The 17,123-nt window shown below is 43.1% G+C and overlaps 1 protein-coding gene and 1 pseudogene across 5 annotated transcripts in view; both read right to left on the bottom strand.

Moving 5' to 3' along the window:
• The window catches only part of Tpst1 (tyrosylprotein sulfotransferase 1), a 94,959-nt gene that overhangs the window by 37,603 nt on the left and 40,233 nt on the right, over nt 1–17,123 (bottom strand). The gene's annotated exons all lie outside the window — the stretch shown is intronic.
• On the bottom strand, nt 8,032–8,121 carry LOC114103173 (small nucleolar RNA U3; annotated as a pseudogene).

The raw sequence follows: 17,123 nt of genomic DNA, 5'->3' as shown, positions 1-17,123 counted from the left end.
TATAGGACTGAGGTTCTCCAAATTAAAGTCGATTGTTAATTTTGAACAATAAAGGTTACAAACTTTAAAAATTCATTGATATTATGTAAGTTCTCTGACTGGACCTATTAACTATAAAAATATTTAAGATTTATATAATGCTCCCTACACTAAAAGATAATCTTTTTATTTATTTATTTATTTTTTTTTTAGTTTTGGGCGGACACAACATCTTTGTATGTGGTGCTGAGGATCGAACCCGGGCCTCACGTATGCCAGGCGAGTGCGCTACTGCTTGAGCCACATCCCCAGCCCCTAAAAGATAATCTTAATCATACTTTTTAAAAGGCAATTAAGAGATACCTATTTAAAAGATAATATTCTAAAATATAGAGATATTTTGAAACCTTCCCTCAAAAAGAGATTGAGGGTTCTTTCTAAATTGTTAGGATGGATCAACAGGTCTATATTAAAAAATTATAATAATCAATAAAAGGTAAATCTATTCTTATCATTTAAATACCTGTATTATTATCTATAACTTAAACTAATGATACTATGACTTATGCCAAACCTTTACTCAATTTTATTAAGTAAAAAAAAAGGGGGGATTACAGGACCCCAGAGATGCACACTAGATTTTACAAATATTTTAAAGTGTTTTCTTAAATTGTAATATTGAGAGTCTTAATGTTACTGAACATGATTCAGTGAATTAAATCTGATATCAAAGGAGAGTTTAAACCCGTCATCATGATAATGACTGAGAAACCTGGCACAGGAAGATCGATTTCCAGCTACAGAGTTTACAGCCATGCAGCTTCACGAGCTTGTCAGGTAAGTAAAAATTATGAAAAGACTTTTATGGACCCATTTTCCAGGTCCACCTTTAATGTGTCTTGCAGTGTGGACTGGAAAGTCCACCCATGAAACTAGATTAATTGTCCTGACTGTAATGGTCAGTTTACCTATATATTGATTCTGTGGTAAACAGACTGTCTGGAAGTATCTTTTGAGAAAAAGACAGTGATTGTTCCACATCCATATGGATGGTGGCTATGGACCAGATGTAAGTAACACCAACTAAGGGCCAGTTCTGTATGAGGGATCTGCCTTGAGTCTTAGCATCTTCATCTATCTGTGTCTCTTGGCTTTGTCACAATATTACTGTTTGTCTGTGGCCTTTCTCCTTCCTTCCTGAACGCAGCCTCACCAACCCAGTGCTGTGAGCTGGACCTTCCACGGAGAAGAAACCCGAGTTTGCTGATCCTAAGGTAAATGCTGGTGTAGAGGCCACAGGGGCATTATCTACCAAGGAGACAGAGAGCCCTCTCGGGGACAATGCCTTGCACACTCCACATCACCCTGTTTGGCCCCGGAGGATGGCTGCTTAGTCAATGATTCCTCAAGGGAGGAAAAACCTAAGACAGGCACAGTCACAGAGGGGCCATCAGGAGAAAACTTGGGGCCAACAGAGGTGAGGCACAGAATCTCACCCCGCCACCTGTGCAAAGTCTTAATTCTTCTCCCCTTCTGAGAGAGGTCTCCTGCCCCATGGCTGTTTTACTCCCCACGTCCAGCTCTGATCAGAACCCAAGTGACAGAGACCTAGTCAACAGCGACTGCGTGCTCACACAACAGGAAACAACTGCAGCTACAGGAATGGGCCAGTCTGGAGGCTTTTCTCTTTCTTGGTTCTTCCACTTTTTTTCCTATGCTTTTCCCTTTTTCCTTCTTCTCTCATCATGGTTCTCCTTTGGAAACAAATTTAATAAAAGGGGAGGACATGTTGGAATAGCCTTCAGTTGCAACAGCTACGAACATTTAGTGTTTCCTCACAGTGTGGTTACCTTAGGCAGAAGATGATTGGCTTATGGATATTATCTTGCTTATGTATGATTGACGGGCACGCCCCACTCAAACCCTATAACAGTTGTGTGCATTCCAAAAAGAAACCGAGCTACTGGACGTCGACTTGAGGTTTGTCACCAGCCAGTTATCACCAGCTCCTGTGACTGAGGTAGCCGAACAACTAACTGACCACACCAGTGACAGGAACATATGCGAGACAGCAGATGAGAAACCCAAGCCAGCCAATTATGCTGGACTTAGTGACATTTACATACATGGACAATTGTTGGAAATATTATTAAAATAGATTTTTCCAAGAGTATTTATATTACTAACAGACCTAATTAACTCCTTAAATATGAGAGTTAAGAGAAAGGATGATAAATATCCTGTAGCCTGTAAGAATACAACTTATTGTATTATTAGTTATTGCCAGCTAATATTTCAGAGCTATAATATGCTGAATCAGGCTTTGAAACAGGTGTATGTCAATTAACCAGACCTAGGCAAACTCCTGGTCTCATAATCCCTAAAGTGACTACTTTAAATATTATTCCTTGCTTATTCAATTACAGCCTTTGTAGCTATGTCTTAAAACTTAAAATGTATGGATTTTCTTAATGCTTGACTTAAATTACTTCCAAAATCCTTCATGGTCAGATAAGTGCTGATGGAAGGATGAGAACTAAGTAACGATGCTCTAGAAGACAATGTAATAAATAATGTGAGTGAGCTCTTTGCTCTATGGTTTATGGAGAGGCAAATAAATAATGCGTGAGCCCTTTGCTCTATGATTTATGGAGAGGCAAATAAATAATGCAAGTGAGCCCTTTTCTCTATGGTTTATGGAGAGGCCTAAATGCCATGGCAATGAAAATGTCTATATTACTATGGCCAAACACATACCTCCCAATAAAATTGGGAAAAGATTAAATCTTCTGATGAGTGTTTGGCGAAATAATAATAATAACCTGGATCTTCCAAGTTGATTGTATTATGAAGATGATATGTTTTCTACTAATTCTTTTTGTGTTTCAATAGCAGATTGTGATGACCTTGGACCAAGAGTCAAGTGACTGAAAGATAAAATTTCCCAGTTACATTTCAAAAAAAAATATACTAAGAAAGGGGGAATATGTGGGAGACCAACCTTGCACGTGACTGGGTCACACTCCCTGGCTGGGTGCTGAGGTGCTCACTCACAGAAATGTGGCAGAGCTTTCCCCACCCTTCTTGGGTTCGAGGGTCGGTGTCTCGTGCATGGGTATGTCTTGCTACAGCCCCATGGGTGAAGCTATGCTCACCTGTTCCTTTGTAATATAACCCTTTGCCCTGTTTGGGATAGAATCTTCCATGGAAGTGCCTTGTGTGTGTCCCCTTCTCTTACTGTGCCCTTGGGTGTGGCCTACCCAGGTGTCAGTCAACCTGCTGACAGTGGACATCATGAAGATAGACTCAGCCCCCTGAAATCTGACCCCTTGCCTCATTTGAATAGCTTCTCCTCCATAAAAGGGGTCAGCGCGTGCTCTCGCTCTCTTTCTGCGGACCCTTAAGGTCAGAGGAGCCGTCACAACTACCCCAAAGAAAAAGGTATTTGTGTCTCTTGTGTGGTTATTTTGCGCAGCCCAGTTAGCCCAGTTCAACTGGAGTGACCCCTGAGCCTTTTAGTCTCGAGAACAGAAACCCGGCACCCAGGGGCGCTCAATCACTGAGTCAAATCCCCAGCCCTATTTTGTATAGACAAATGACTGAGTTGCTTAGGGCCTTTCTTTTGCTGTGGTTGCCTTTGAACTCGGGAGATTCCCCTGCCTCAGCCTGAGCCACTGGGATTACAGGAATGCACCCCCATGCTCGGTTCATTGGAATTTTCATAGGCATTATGTTGAATTTGCAGATCAGTTTTAGTCATATGGACATTTTAACTATTATTTTTTCCGATTAATGAACATCAGATATTTCTATTTATCTGTCTTCTTCAATTTCTTTCATCAGTGCTCTCTAGTTTCTAATGTATAAATATTTTAACTCCTTTGTTAAAACTATTCCTAAGTTTTGGGATTCTGTCTTAAACTTTCATCTTAAAAAATGATAGTTTCCTTCATTTACTTTTTGGATACGTTGTTAGTACATAGAAACGTGTCTGATTTTTTGTATGCTAATTTTATATCCTAAAACGTCACTAAATTCATTTACTAGTTTTAACAGTTTTTTCCTGGAGGGTAGGGTTTTCTATGCTTAGCAGCATACTGTCAGCAGACACACTTCAATGTCTTCCTTCCCAATCTGGATGCCTTCCATCTCCTTCTCTTGCCCAGTTCCTCTGAATAGGACTGTGTTAGATAGAAAGTGGTGAGCACTAGTGCTTGTCTGTTCCTGGAGGTGGAGGAAGGCTGGGCTCTCCATCCCTGAACATGACGTTGGGTGGCCTGTTTCCCAGGCCTTGCTATGCCAAGTGCACTTCTGCTCTCATCCTGCAAGGCTGCTGGGCCTTCTTAAACCCTCTCTGCGTCAGCTGCATGATCTGTGGCTCTTGCCCATCATCCTGCTACTGGGGCACATTATGCTGATCCTCATGTTGACGGACCCATGCACCCCAGAGAGAAGTTCCACTTGACCATGATGTAGAATGTTCCTAAAATTCAGTTTGCTAATATTTTGTTGAGGGCTTTTATACCTATATTCAATAGGCATATTGTCCTGTAATTTTCTTTTCTTATACAACATTAATACTTTATCTCAGGGAGGAAAATAAGGATCAATCTGTTTAGCACACACATGGAAGGAAGTAGGCCAAGAATTTTACATCCAGCAAAAATGACTTTTAACTATAAGTGGCACAGAACAGGGGCTGAGATTGTGGCTCAGCAGTAGAGTGCTGGCCTAGCATGTGCGAGGCCTTGGGTTTAATCCTCAGCACCACATAAAAATAAATACAAAAAATAAAAGTATTGTGTCCAATTACAACTAAAAAAAAAAGAACAGGGAGTGGGACACAGAACAGATCTTATAAAAATCACAAACTCAGAGAAGATTGTTACCATGGATTCTAAACCCTATTAGAGTACATGCCAACAAATTTTTTCTGTACAAGACTAGACAGCAAATATTTTAAGCTTTGCAATCCACAGAATCTATCTCATATTCTCCTTTTAAATTTTTTACAACCCTTACAAAATCTGTAAAAACCTAGGGATGAGCAGATAAAGAAACTGTGGCACACACATACAGTGGAATGCTGCTCAGTGCACGAACACGGAAGACTTGGTAGACACCTTGCTAAAAGTAAAATAAGACAGATACAGAGGAAAAACACTACATGATTTGACTATACACATTATCTTTAAAAAGCTGAACACAAAGAAACATAGTAGGATGATGGATCCAGGGCAGGGAGGGGAGGAGCCTGGGAGATGCAGGTCTAGGGCACCGTCTTGCTCACACAGGATGAGCGGGTGGGTCCTGAGATGAGGTGCACAGCACGAGGACCAGACTTAATGGTGCTGCACTGCACATGGGGTACTGAAGTGTCAGGACGGTGGGTTTTAGATGGTCTTACCACAAAAAATGAGGCTTTGTGAGATGAGGGTATATTAATTTTCTTGACTGAAATAATCATTTCACTATGTATAATTGTAATAAAACATGTTTAGTGTGTTAACACACTAAAATTTTTAAATATATAATAAATTCTTATTTGTAATATAAAATAAATTCTTATTTGTAATAAATGTACACAAACACAGGTGGCAGACGATAGTTTGCCAACCAGTGTGCTAGAAAGTGAGCTCAGACAACCAAGATGATGGGGGTGCCGTGAAAAAGGACTAAGCTAATGTTAAATACATAGCGGTATTCATCTGCTTTCTGCTACTGTACAAAATAACTGAGGCTGAGCAGTAGTCTGTTTTCTCTTATTGTGTCAAAATAACTGAAGCTGGATAACATTAAAAAAAAAGAGGTTTGTTTAGCTCACAGTTCTGGAGGTTTAAGAACTGTGATTCAGGCACCAGCTGGCCTCTGGTGAGAACCTGATGGCATCATAGTGGTGAGAGCCAATCTGAAAGCAGGGGTCACATCACCAGACAGAAAGCCAGAGAGGCTGGGAGAGGCCAGTCTTGCCCTTGTAGAACAGCCCTCTAAAGGAACCAACTCAGGGATCCCAAGAAAATGACCCAAGTCCCTTCCAAGGACACAGCCCAATGCCTTGTGAGCCCCTGGGGGACAAGCCACATCCAAGCTGCAGCAGTAACTCTCCATAAAGACCAAGACTAAGGGAGTTAGAAGAATTGATAGGCTTGTGGGCTGTACAGACTGATGTTAAAAACCCAGGAGGCAGGAGGCAGCACATACAGAAGTGTCTTTCTGTGCATGTTCTCACCACTCTCAATGATGGCTGCAACAAGTGGCCAGTTGCACTCAGTTAGGTCTGTCTTCCTGTGCCCTTCCAGCAGAGCCTTAATGTGAAGGTGGTGATAAAGATCCAACGCTCAACGATGCTTCTGACTTGAAGGCCTCAGTATGAACTGAAGAGGCATGTTCATGTGCACACATACCCACACCCAGCTGTGCCCACGGAGTGGATTTAAAAGGAAAATATGAGATAGATTCTGTGGATTGCCAGTGGAGCTCACTGGCCTCACTTCTGTCCAGACAGTGGTACTGAAGTATCATCATCCATTAAAAGAAACGAGGGCATTTGGAAGAACTAAACAGCAAGGTGCTTTCAGATACCACTAGGGTCATGGCAGAAGTACTCAGGAACCAACCAGGACAGGCTGCGAGTGGCCAGATGATAAAACTTGGTAAAACTAACCAGAGGGCTGGGGATTTAGCTCAGTTGGTAGAGTGCTTGCCTCGTATGCACAAGGCCCTGGGTTCATCCCCAGCACCACATGAACACATACAAAATTAGAAATCTATCAAATTGGTCTCTTGGGAAAGTGATAAATAACTAATACATTATCTTGAAAACTGGCAAATTAAGAAGTATTTATCACATCTTTCCTATATGAACTGTTACACTGGGTAACAACATAGTAGGTATAAGGATGCATCTCTTCAGAAAAATTTTCCATTATCTGCACAAGGAAAGAGAATTAGAATATCAAAATTTTGCAAGATCCAAGAAACTGATGAATCTGGTACCAAGGATCAACGGCTGCTAAAAAATCACAAGAAGATAGACAACCACGTGTAATGGATAACATTGCCCAATCAGATCCTTGTCTGACAGCCTCTGGATTCAACTGCCAATCAGTATGAAGAACCTGTTGGACAGTCAGCAGTTCATTTGCAAAATTGCAATCAATAAGACTTAACTTATGAATAACATTACTGGCTATTTGGCCTGAATTCTTAAAAAATAAAATATATGCTAAAGAAAGGAACAGAGAGTCAGGCATAGTGTTGCACCCTTGTAATCCCAGCAACTTGAGAGGCTGAGGCAAGAGGATTGCAAGGTTGAGGTCAGTTTGGGCAGTGTAGCAAGACCCTGTGGGTTGAGCACTTGCCTAGTATAAGCAATGCCCTGGGTTCAGTCACCAGCACTGGTGGGAGGAAATTTGGAAACTTGGGGATTCAAAGATACAAATTTATAAGACATGCCAAATTGTTTTTAATGGGTAAGACTAAACTAGAGCATCTAGGGATGCACATTTGGGTGATAAAATGATAGAGACATATAAATGGTTTCTAAGAGAGCCAGGACAGAGCACAGGGGATTTAGTTGGGGACAGGTTCATGGGAAGGCTTCCACATTAGCCAGTCCAATTCTGTCTTGACATGGGTGGGAGTGACAAGGGCATCTGCTTCAACAAGATTCATTAAGCTATTAAAGTAGTCCATCCTTACAGGGATAGACAAGGCAGAAGGTAAGCCAACAAGCCACAGTCAATCCATAAGACCTTCACCTCCATTCACTATTCCAGTCCCACCAGGCTGTCTCTGCAGTTCCTTGACTAGGCCAGACTGGTCCCCTATCCCCGCCATCATCTTCACAGTGACCTTCTTCTGTCCAGAGCACTCTTACCTGGATACCCACTTGGGTAACCCTCACCTGCTAGAGACTCTCAGCAGACCCCACCTTCTCAAGGAAGGAGAGTAGGTAGGAACAACCCAAGCCTCCCAATTCCCTGGGTACTAACCCTTTATTCCCCTTGATTTCTTTTTTCATTAAATCCCCCAATGTATTATATGTTTGTCACACTATGTGGTTTGTTTTCTTGTCTCCTCCGGGGAGGACAAGAATTTCTAGTAACGAACTATAGAAATGATCCCTGAAAGTATAGTCTTGAGGACAAGAATTTCTGTCTGTTCTTCTCTCCTGCCATCCAAAGTCCCTCAAGGTCAAGCAATCCTATTCCCACCCTCCTGGCAACTTCCTAATGACTGTTCTTTCTTTCTCTCTCTCTCTTTAAATATTTTAGTTGTAGATGGACACAACACTCTCATTTTATTTATTTATTTGTGTCTACGTGGTACCCCTCTATTTCTTACTTCATCGTGGCCACTACCATTGGACTAGCCAGACGTTTCACTGTCTTCTCCTGTAATGGGAAGATTCCCAGATGCTAATGGAAATTCCACGAAGCATGGGGCTTCTTCTGTCCGCTTAGTGAACTGCTTTCACCCCACAGGGAGAACACCGCCAGCATGTGATGGAGTGCTCAATAAAAATGTGCTGCGTGAACAAAGAGTCTGAATCAAAGTTAAGTTTCTGTTTCTCCTGAAGAGCTTTTAGCAGGAGTGACACCTGAATTTTAACCAAGAGTCCTTCTAGCACTGAATTATATGATCATGCAGTTTTCTTTCTTTTTTCCCAAGAGGGGATCCAAGCTGGCCTGGAGCACACAATCCTGCCTCAGCCTCCCAAGGAGCTGGGATCACAAGCATGAGCCATGTGCCCGGAAGGATCATCTAGTTTTCTCTTTTAGTTTGTTGACAGATTTTTCTAATAGTAAATCATTCTTTCTTTTCTAAAATAAAAGTTGTTTGGTCAAAATAGCTTATGATCTTTGATACACCGCTGAATCTTATCTACTAGTATTTTACTTATGATTTTGCCACCTAAAATGCATAAGAAAATTGATCTGCAGTTTTCTTTACTGTAATTTCTATTGGGTTCTGCCATTAAATCATGGCTTCATAAACAGCTGGCGGGTTTCCATCTTTTTCTATGATCCAAAATAGTTTAAGTAACCCTGGGATAATGTATTATTTAAAGGTTAGAGATAATTCACTTGTGAATAATCAATCTATTCATTTTAAACATTATCTCTTCACCTTTTAATCTCTTTGATGCTAATCAACCTATTTAAATTCTCCATCTATTTTGCAATATTAGTTTTTGCCTCTAGACACTCAAATTTATTACAAATATACTTCATGTAGTATTTTCAATTCTTTTACATTTCTTTTATCTATGAGTATCTTTCCTTATCTTTTATATGTTCAGTCTCTATCTTTTTTTAAATATATTTTTTTAGTTGTAGATGGATACATTATGTAATAAAATAAATATTTTATTTATTTATTTTTATGTGGTGCCTTATACATGCTAGCTGAGCCCTCTACCAAGGAGCCACACCCAGCCCCCAGTCTCTATCAATATTGCAAAGGGTTTACTTTTTTTGCTGTTATCAGAATCAATTCTGTTTTATCCTTTCTATTTGTCTCCATTTTATCAATATCAGCTTTTAAACACTGACTTCAGGACCCAATACCTCAAACCCTTTGTCTGAGGTATCCTGCCACTATCTTGAATTCTCTGATTTGTATCTACTTCTTCTTTGTTCTCTGCCACTGATGAAGACAGACATGGTCTTGAGCCAGGGCCAGGGAGACTTGATGACTAAGCCTGGGACAAGTCTCCTTAGGAAGGCCACAGGGACCTCAGGACAGCGCACAGCAGGGTTCCCATCCCCAGGTCCAGAGGAAACTGCTCCTCATCAGCCCCTCCCATCTGGCCTGCCACTCTCATGGGGACACCTGCCACAGTGTAAGTCCCCTGAAGACTACAGCCTGTGTCCTATTCACCATTTCAGGTGCCTAGAATGGTACAAGGTACCCAACAAGGGCTCACACACATCTACTGAATAACAGGGGGAACCAGGGAGGTTTGCTCCTGACTGCTCAGAAAATCAGCACCCTGGGTTAGATTAATGAAGGCAAAGTCAAGGGGAAAAAGTCTCTCTTCCTTTGCTTACCACCCCCCCAATCCCCATTTCCTGGTCTCTGACTTTGTTCTTCAGTGCTGGGATAAAAGCAGTGGTGGTGTGGTTTGTCTCTGGTGGCTTTATTTTCTCAGTGTAACAATATCTTGGTGGGTGGCCAGTCCTGCATTTTTCGCAAAGAACAAATCTGATTTCTTTTTTTATGGCCTACAAGTAGCTGTAAAAATACTGGTATTTCATTTCTCAGAAGTTCCCTACACTCCTGCTTTGGTCTTGTGACATGAAATGACAGACCCAATCTTGTTAAACACTGTCAGTAATTACCCTAAGCCCGTTCTGGATTTCAAGAGTAAGAAATGTGACCAAATATTTAAAGTATGGTTAAAACCCAATAGGTGGTCAATAGACTCATTATTAGACTTAGGATTATGTACTTATCTCAAAATTGAATTAGTTCACATGTTTGTAATTTAATTAAGGCTTTCAGTAGTTATAAATATTGAAAATATAATTGAGTCTTCTTTAACCATCATGAATTTTATATTACATATCCCTGATTTGAACAACACTGACAGAGCCATCAAGATTTTTTAAAAGATTTTAAATGATCTTTCTCAATATGGAGAACACACATGATAAAGAAAAGTTACTTTTTAAACAGTGTTAACTCAAACTTTTTGGTATATACAGCCACATAACCACCACTCAAACGCAGAGAAGGTTCCAGCCCAGTAGTCTCCTTTGTATAACCTGCCCGTCAAGACTATCTAGAGTTAATTATTCTACCACAAAGAATGCTTAACCTGTTTTTAAGCGTCACAAAGTGGAAATTGTGGTGCACGCTGGCTTTTCATACTCTGTATCTATGAGACTGAACCAGGCTCACACATTGTGGAGCTTCTCCTTTTATTGCTCAGTAACATCTCACTGTGTTAATACTTTTTTTTTTTTTTTTTGTACTGGGGATTGAACCTGGGGTGCGTGACCACTGAGACATACCCCAGCCCTTTTTATTTTTTATTTTGAGACAGGGCCTCACCAAGTTGCTGAGGCTGACCTTGAACTTGGAATCCTTCTGCCTCAGCCTCCCTAGCAGCTGGGATTACGGCAGCGTGCACCATCATGTCCAGTGGCTATCTCAGGTTTTATTTATACACTCCCACATTGCTAGGTACTTGGGTTCATTTCCAGCTTTTGGCTGTCACGATGCACAGTGCTGCCACAGATCAATGTGATTTTTAAAGTGTGAACCAGCTTCACGCTGGGAAGACGTGGTGAGTGGGCCTGCTGCGCCGTAGGCAGTGTGCTTAGTTGCTGGGAGGTGTTACCTAGCAGCACACATCCCACCCAGCCTTGCCAGCACTGGGCTTCCATTCCTTTAATATGGACCCTTCCAGTGCACACACAGGGGCATCTGACTGCGGACTTAACCTGCATTCCATGTTAACTAATAATATTAAACCTACTTTTTGAAAAAAATAATTATAATGGTGAGAAGACCTAGCCTCACTAATTTATTCAAAGACTACATGTGGTGTGAGGAGGGAGCAGTTTCCTGAGGCGGAGAGAGCAGTGCGCTCTACCCTGCTGCTCCAGGCCTCAGGAGTCAGCGCCAGCCCTGTCCTCTGTCCTCCTGTCTGGATTGAGTCAGCACCTGATGCCCCTCCATGTCAGCCACCAGGACCCCCTTAGTGTTTGTTCGAGGCCGCTCTCGTAAGCCCTCAATTTGGTTTCTCCTTCTTTCCTGAAAAGGAGTTGGCCAGACCCAGAAGGTCTAGCTGAGTTCCTGCAACAGTGTGAGCATTGTCCCGCTGCCCTCTGGACCATGGTCTCTGGTGACAGGTCAGCTGTAGGTTTTTGAAGAACTCCTATATGTGGTGCTGCTTTTCTCTGGCTATTTTAAAGATTCTCTTCCAACAGCTTCACCAAGAGGCCTGTGGGAGCATTGCTTTGGTTCTATTGCATGAGGAGTTCATTGAGCTTCATGGCTGTGCAGATAGACATTTAATCAAATTTGGGTTCTGCACTGTTTCTTCAAGCATTTCCCCTCTCCGGCTCCCCCAAGTTGCTGAGGCTGACCTTGAACTTGGAACTTCCCTGATGTGCATGCTGGGGTACTGGAGGGTGGCTCACAGATCTCTTGGGCTGTTCATTTTTCTTAATTATTTTTTTCTGCTGCTCAGACTGGATAAAGCTAACTGACGTTATCTTCAAATTAACCTATTCTTTCTTCATCCTCCTCAGTCTCCTGTGGAATGAATCTTCCATCTGGTTTAACTGTCTATGACTTCGGAACCTCTATCATGTTCAGTTTCATAAACATTGTCTGTGGCAAGATATGGTTCTCCTACTTTCTCTTAGTTCTTTAGACATGGTTAGCTCTCTGAAGAACTGATCAGAATAGTAGATCTAAAGTCCTTCTCTAAGGGGCTGGGATTGTGGCTCAGTGGTAGAGCGCTTGCCTAGCATGCGTGAGGCACTGGATTCCATCCTCAGCACCACATAAAAATAAATAAATAAAATAAAGGTACTATGTTCATCTACAACCAAAAAAATTTAAAATAAAATCCTTCTCTAAGCAGGTTCAGTCTCTGGACTTCTTCAAGGACAATCTTTACTGGTGACTTTTCTTTTTCTCTCGTTTCCTTCCATGCCTAATAGTTTTCTGTTGTAAACGGGGCATATTAGATACCATGAAGAAGCACCTCTGGGAACCAGACTCTCTCCCCTCTCCATCTATTGCTGCTCAGTGAAGCAGTTTGTCTGTCTACAGACTCTTCGATACTCAGTCTGTTGTGTGTGGGGACTTAAGTCTCTGTTCTGCTAGATCGAGGCCAGCTAATGGCTGGTCAGATTTCCTCAAATGTCTGAATTTGAAAAAACTCAGTCTTTCCACAAGGGCTGTGGAGGTCTGGGGTAAGTTCCAGTGACACTGGCTGGCCCTGCCTCTGTGAAGCCTGGAGATGGGCCTGAAGCCTTCCTTGAGCACGCATGCCGTCCTGCCCAGGCACAGGGCGGGACTACAGCGATCCCGGCCAGCGCTGTGCTCCCAGACAATGCCACTAGGCTTTTCAGTTAGCCTACTCTGGCCAACTGTCACCTACACCTCAGGCAGCAAGGACAGAATCGTTTCTGTATAAAGGTTTGAACTGCAGCCCTCCACTCCCAGCAGGTCAGTCTGGGCCAGGAGAGTCAGGAGAAATAAGGACATGGACTTGAACCAGCCTTTGCAGAGCTGCCAGTGCGGCACTGGAGTTCTCTGAGAATCAGGTCTGCCTTCTCCCTGCAGCATCAGCAGTGCAGTACTGTCTGCTCCCATGGCCACAGGTAAGGGGCTGGGGAAGCAACAGTGCCTCCGTACTCACTGCTCTCACTGAGACTCAGCATTCACTTGGTTAATTGCTTCAAGACTTCTGCAGTTCTGAAAAAGTGATTTCGAACAGTTTTTGCCAGTTCTTTCCTGCATCATTTTTATTGATGGCACTCCCAAATTGCAAAACTTTTTAAACCACTTGAAAATCCCTCTCTCCCAGCTCCCCAGGAAACCAATTAATCAAACATTTGCTGAAAATTTATAATTCTGTGAGGCTAAAGAAATACTGTGACGAAATATTTTCCCCAAGCACTGTGATGAACCCAACAGCACTGGATTCCAGATTAAATTGTTAATAACTGTGACTGGTGTGGGGTCCAGAAACTGCATTTTAAAAAATTATATTACTTTTTTAAAAAAATTTAAGCTGCTAATGGACCATTTATTTATTTATTTTGTGGTGCTGAGGCTCGAACCCAGGGCTTTGCACATGCTAGGCAAGTATTCTACTGCTGAGCTACAACCCCAGCCCCAAAGGCTGCATTTTTAAAAATAAATTAGAAAATATTATATTGTAAGTCAAAAATAAGTGACCATTCAACTTGCCCTGAAAAAAATGTTCCACTGTGGAAGAGTTTACATAAACTTTTATAGTCACAGAACAAAAGACAGTCACAAATCGTCATATTTGCCAAGTACACTCGTGGGCACATAAGGCAGGCAGGCAGGTTACAACAGAGTGGGAAATCTCCCTAGGCCCAGAGGTCACTCTTCGCTTTAGGGTGGGTGGAGGCTAAAGATCTGCTAAGCTAAGTGATACATTCTGAGAAATTTGCCTATTAATCATGGAAATGTTAGATCAGTTACAAAAGTTAAGGCAAATGGCCACTAAAGGGTTTAAGCCCAAAATATTTTTTTTTTTTTTTTGGTGGGGAAAGGTACTGTGAGGTAAACCCAGGGCACTCTGCCACTGAGCTAAATCCCCAGCCCTTGTTATATTTTATTTAGAGAAAGCGTCTCCCCGAGTTGTTCAGCATCTCACTGAGTTGCTGAGGCTGGCTTTGTACCCTCCATCCTCCTGCCTCAGTCTCCTGAGCCACTGGGATGACAGGTGTGCGCCACCATGTCTGGCTCTTTTCATTTTTTATTTTGAGCAGGTCCTTGTTAAGTCGCCCAGTCCGGCCTGGAACTTGTCATCCTCCTGCTTTAGCCTCCTGAGTTGCTGGGATGGCAGGTGTGGGCCATGGCACCTGGCTGACGGCCTCCCCACGGTCACTATGTGTACTCAGCCCAGGGGGCCACTGCAGGGTCCTCAGCACAGACACACGGAGGCTGCAGTTTTAACATGTGCCTGGGATGGTCCTGACGCAGGCAACTGCTTAGAGCAAAGACGCTGGGGTCTTCTCCTGCCTACACCAGGGCTGTGCGCTGGGGAGCAGCACAAGTAGGCCAGAGGCGGGGGCAGAAACCTGGGCATGTGGGGCAGGAGAGGGACCACAGCTGAGAGACAGAAGGCCCAGCTTTGGGACGGGGAGAAGAGGGCAGGGGGAGCCTGCCTTCCCCCGTGCACAGACTCGATCCACTCCTGAATCCTGCCACCACCAGAAGAGCCTTGAACCCACGCAGATGCCCTCTCTGCAGAGACCTTCCCTGAGCCCTGAACTGGCGCCTCACTCCTTTTCCCTTTACCCCATTTAACAAAGATCACGGGTCTTCCAAGACCTCCTGACTTGTGCTTCCTCCACAGAGAAATGTCATACTGGCCATCACCCGCTAAGGACAATGCCTGAGGAAAAGGAGAGCCTGCCCTGGTGGAAGTTACTGGTCCTCCCTGATGACCAGATGCAACCACGTGCTTCTGGTAGGACAGGGAACATGACACTTAGAAACACCCTGAAGAACACTCTGCTCCTGCCAAGGCCTGCCCTCAGAAGCCACCAGCATGGCTCAGCGGCAGAGTACATGTCCAGCAGGCAGGAGGCCTGGGGTCCAGCCCACACCACAAATCAACAAGCAACCTGAAAGAAGAAGGCTGCCTACCAACTGCAGCTTTATCAGAGCCTCACCAAGTTAGGGGATGGGAGCGCCTCAAGTCCAGCAGCATCTGTCCCTGAAGGGGGAGGTGCTGGAGAGCTGTCTGTGGAGCACCCAGCTCACCAGGAGGCTGAGCCTCCTCACAGCCTAGAGGCCCGGCTCACCAGGAGGCTGAGCCCCCTCACAGGACTGCAGACTCTCCTCTCCCCAGTACATCAGCTCTGGCTTTCAGGAGAAAACCACAAGGCCTTTCAGGCCTTAGAACACAATTCCTTGCATCCTATCAGATCATAGTGGGATGAAATTATAAATCAATAGCAAGAAAAATTACAGAAACACTTGGAGACTGAACAACACACCTTTGAATTATGATTGGGTAATAGAAGAAATTGGAGAAAGTGAAAAATTCTTATGAGACTAGTGAGCCGGCACACCAGACACTCTGGGACACTTCGAAGGCCATTGGAGGAGGAGTCACAGCGGTGATTCCTGCACAGAAAAGCTAGAAAGATCCCAAACAGACAAGATGCCTCTCAAGGCCCTGGAGAAAAATGAACCAATTCCAAAGCCAGCAAAAGGAGGGTTTTGGAATAATTAATATCAGAGCCAAAAATCAATGAAATTGAGAATAAAAAACAAGACAAGGATCAATGAAATAGATTTGGTTCTTTGAAAAGATAAACATGACTGATAAGCCAAAAGAAAGAGAGATAAGACCAAATTAATAAAATTAGAGATGCAAAAGAAGGAAAATAAGGGCTGAGATTGTGGCTCAGCAGTAGAGCACTCGCCTTGCACGGTCGGGACCCGGGTTGGATCCTCATAAAAATAAAGGCATTGTGTTGTGTCCATCTACACCTAAAATAAATAAATAAATATATATATATATAGAGAGAGAGAGAGAGAAGGAAAATAATCACAAACATTACTGGTATCCAGAGATCATTAGTGCCTGTTTTGAAAATTTACATTCCAATAAATTGGAAAATCTAGAAGAAATGAACAAATTTCTAGACATATATGACCTACCAAAATCAAACCAAAAGGACACAGAAGCCCTACACAGGCCAGTAACAGGCAGTGAAACTGAAGCAGGAATAAAAAGCTCCAGCAAAGAAAAACCCACGGCAGACGGATGCCCAGGGAGATCCCTGGACCTCTAAGGAGGACTAATGCCACTCCTCCTCAAACTATCCCATGGAACAGTTCCGTCTGTGAAGGCAGTCACTCTGATACCAAAACCAGACAAGAGGTCCCGGGCTGGGGCTCAGTGGCGGAGTGCTTGCTAGAATGTGCGAGGCACTGTTGGATCCTCAACGCCACAGAAAAATAAAAAACAAAGGTGTTGTGTCCATCTGCAACTTAACCAACCAACCAACCAACCAAACAGATAAGGGCATGTCAGGAAAAGAAAACCACAGACCAATATCCCTGGAGGACATGGATGCACAACATACAGACGGTGACAAGCCCATGAAGAGCTACTCTATATCACACGTCATCAGGGAAATGTAAATTAAAACAAGGAGAAACCACCACACACCTATAAAAATAGCCAAAATCCAAACACCAACAAGACCAAATGCTGACCAGGACCTGGGGGCAAAGGCTTTACCACAGTGAGTGGGAAACACACAATACAGCTGCTCCTGGAGATGGCGAGGCAGCTACTTACTAAACATACCCTTACCACAGGATCCGCCAGTTGTCTTCCTTGGAATTGACACACATACACCCTGAATGGATATTTAACAATTTATTCATAACTGCCAAAT

Source organism: Marmota flaviventris, chromosome 19, assembly GCF_047511675.1.
Source record: "Marmota flaviventris isolate mMarFla1 chromosome 19, mMarFla1.hap1, whole genome shotgun sequence".
NCBI lineage: Eukaryota > Metazoa > Chordata > Mammalia > Rodentia > Sciuridae > Marmota > Marmota flaviventris.
The sequence above is the reverse complement of the archived record's forward strand: the minus strand, read 5'-3'. Positions and strand labels throughout refer to the sequence as shown.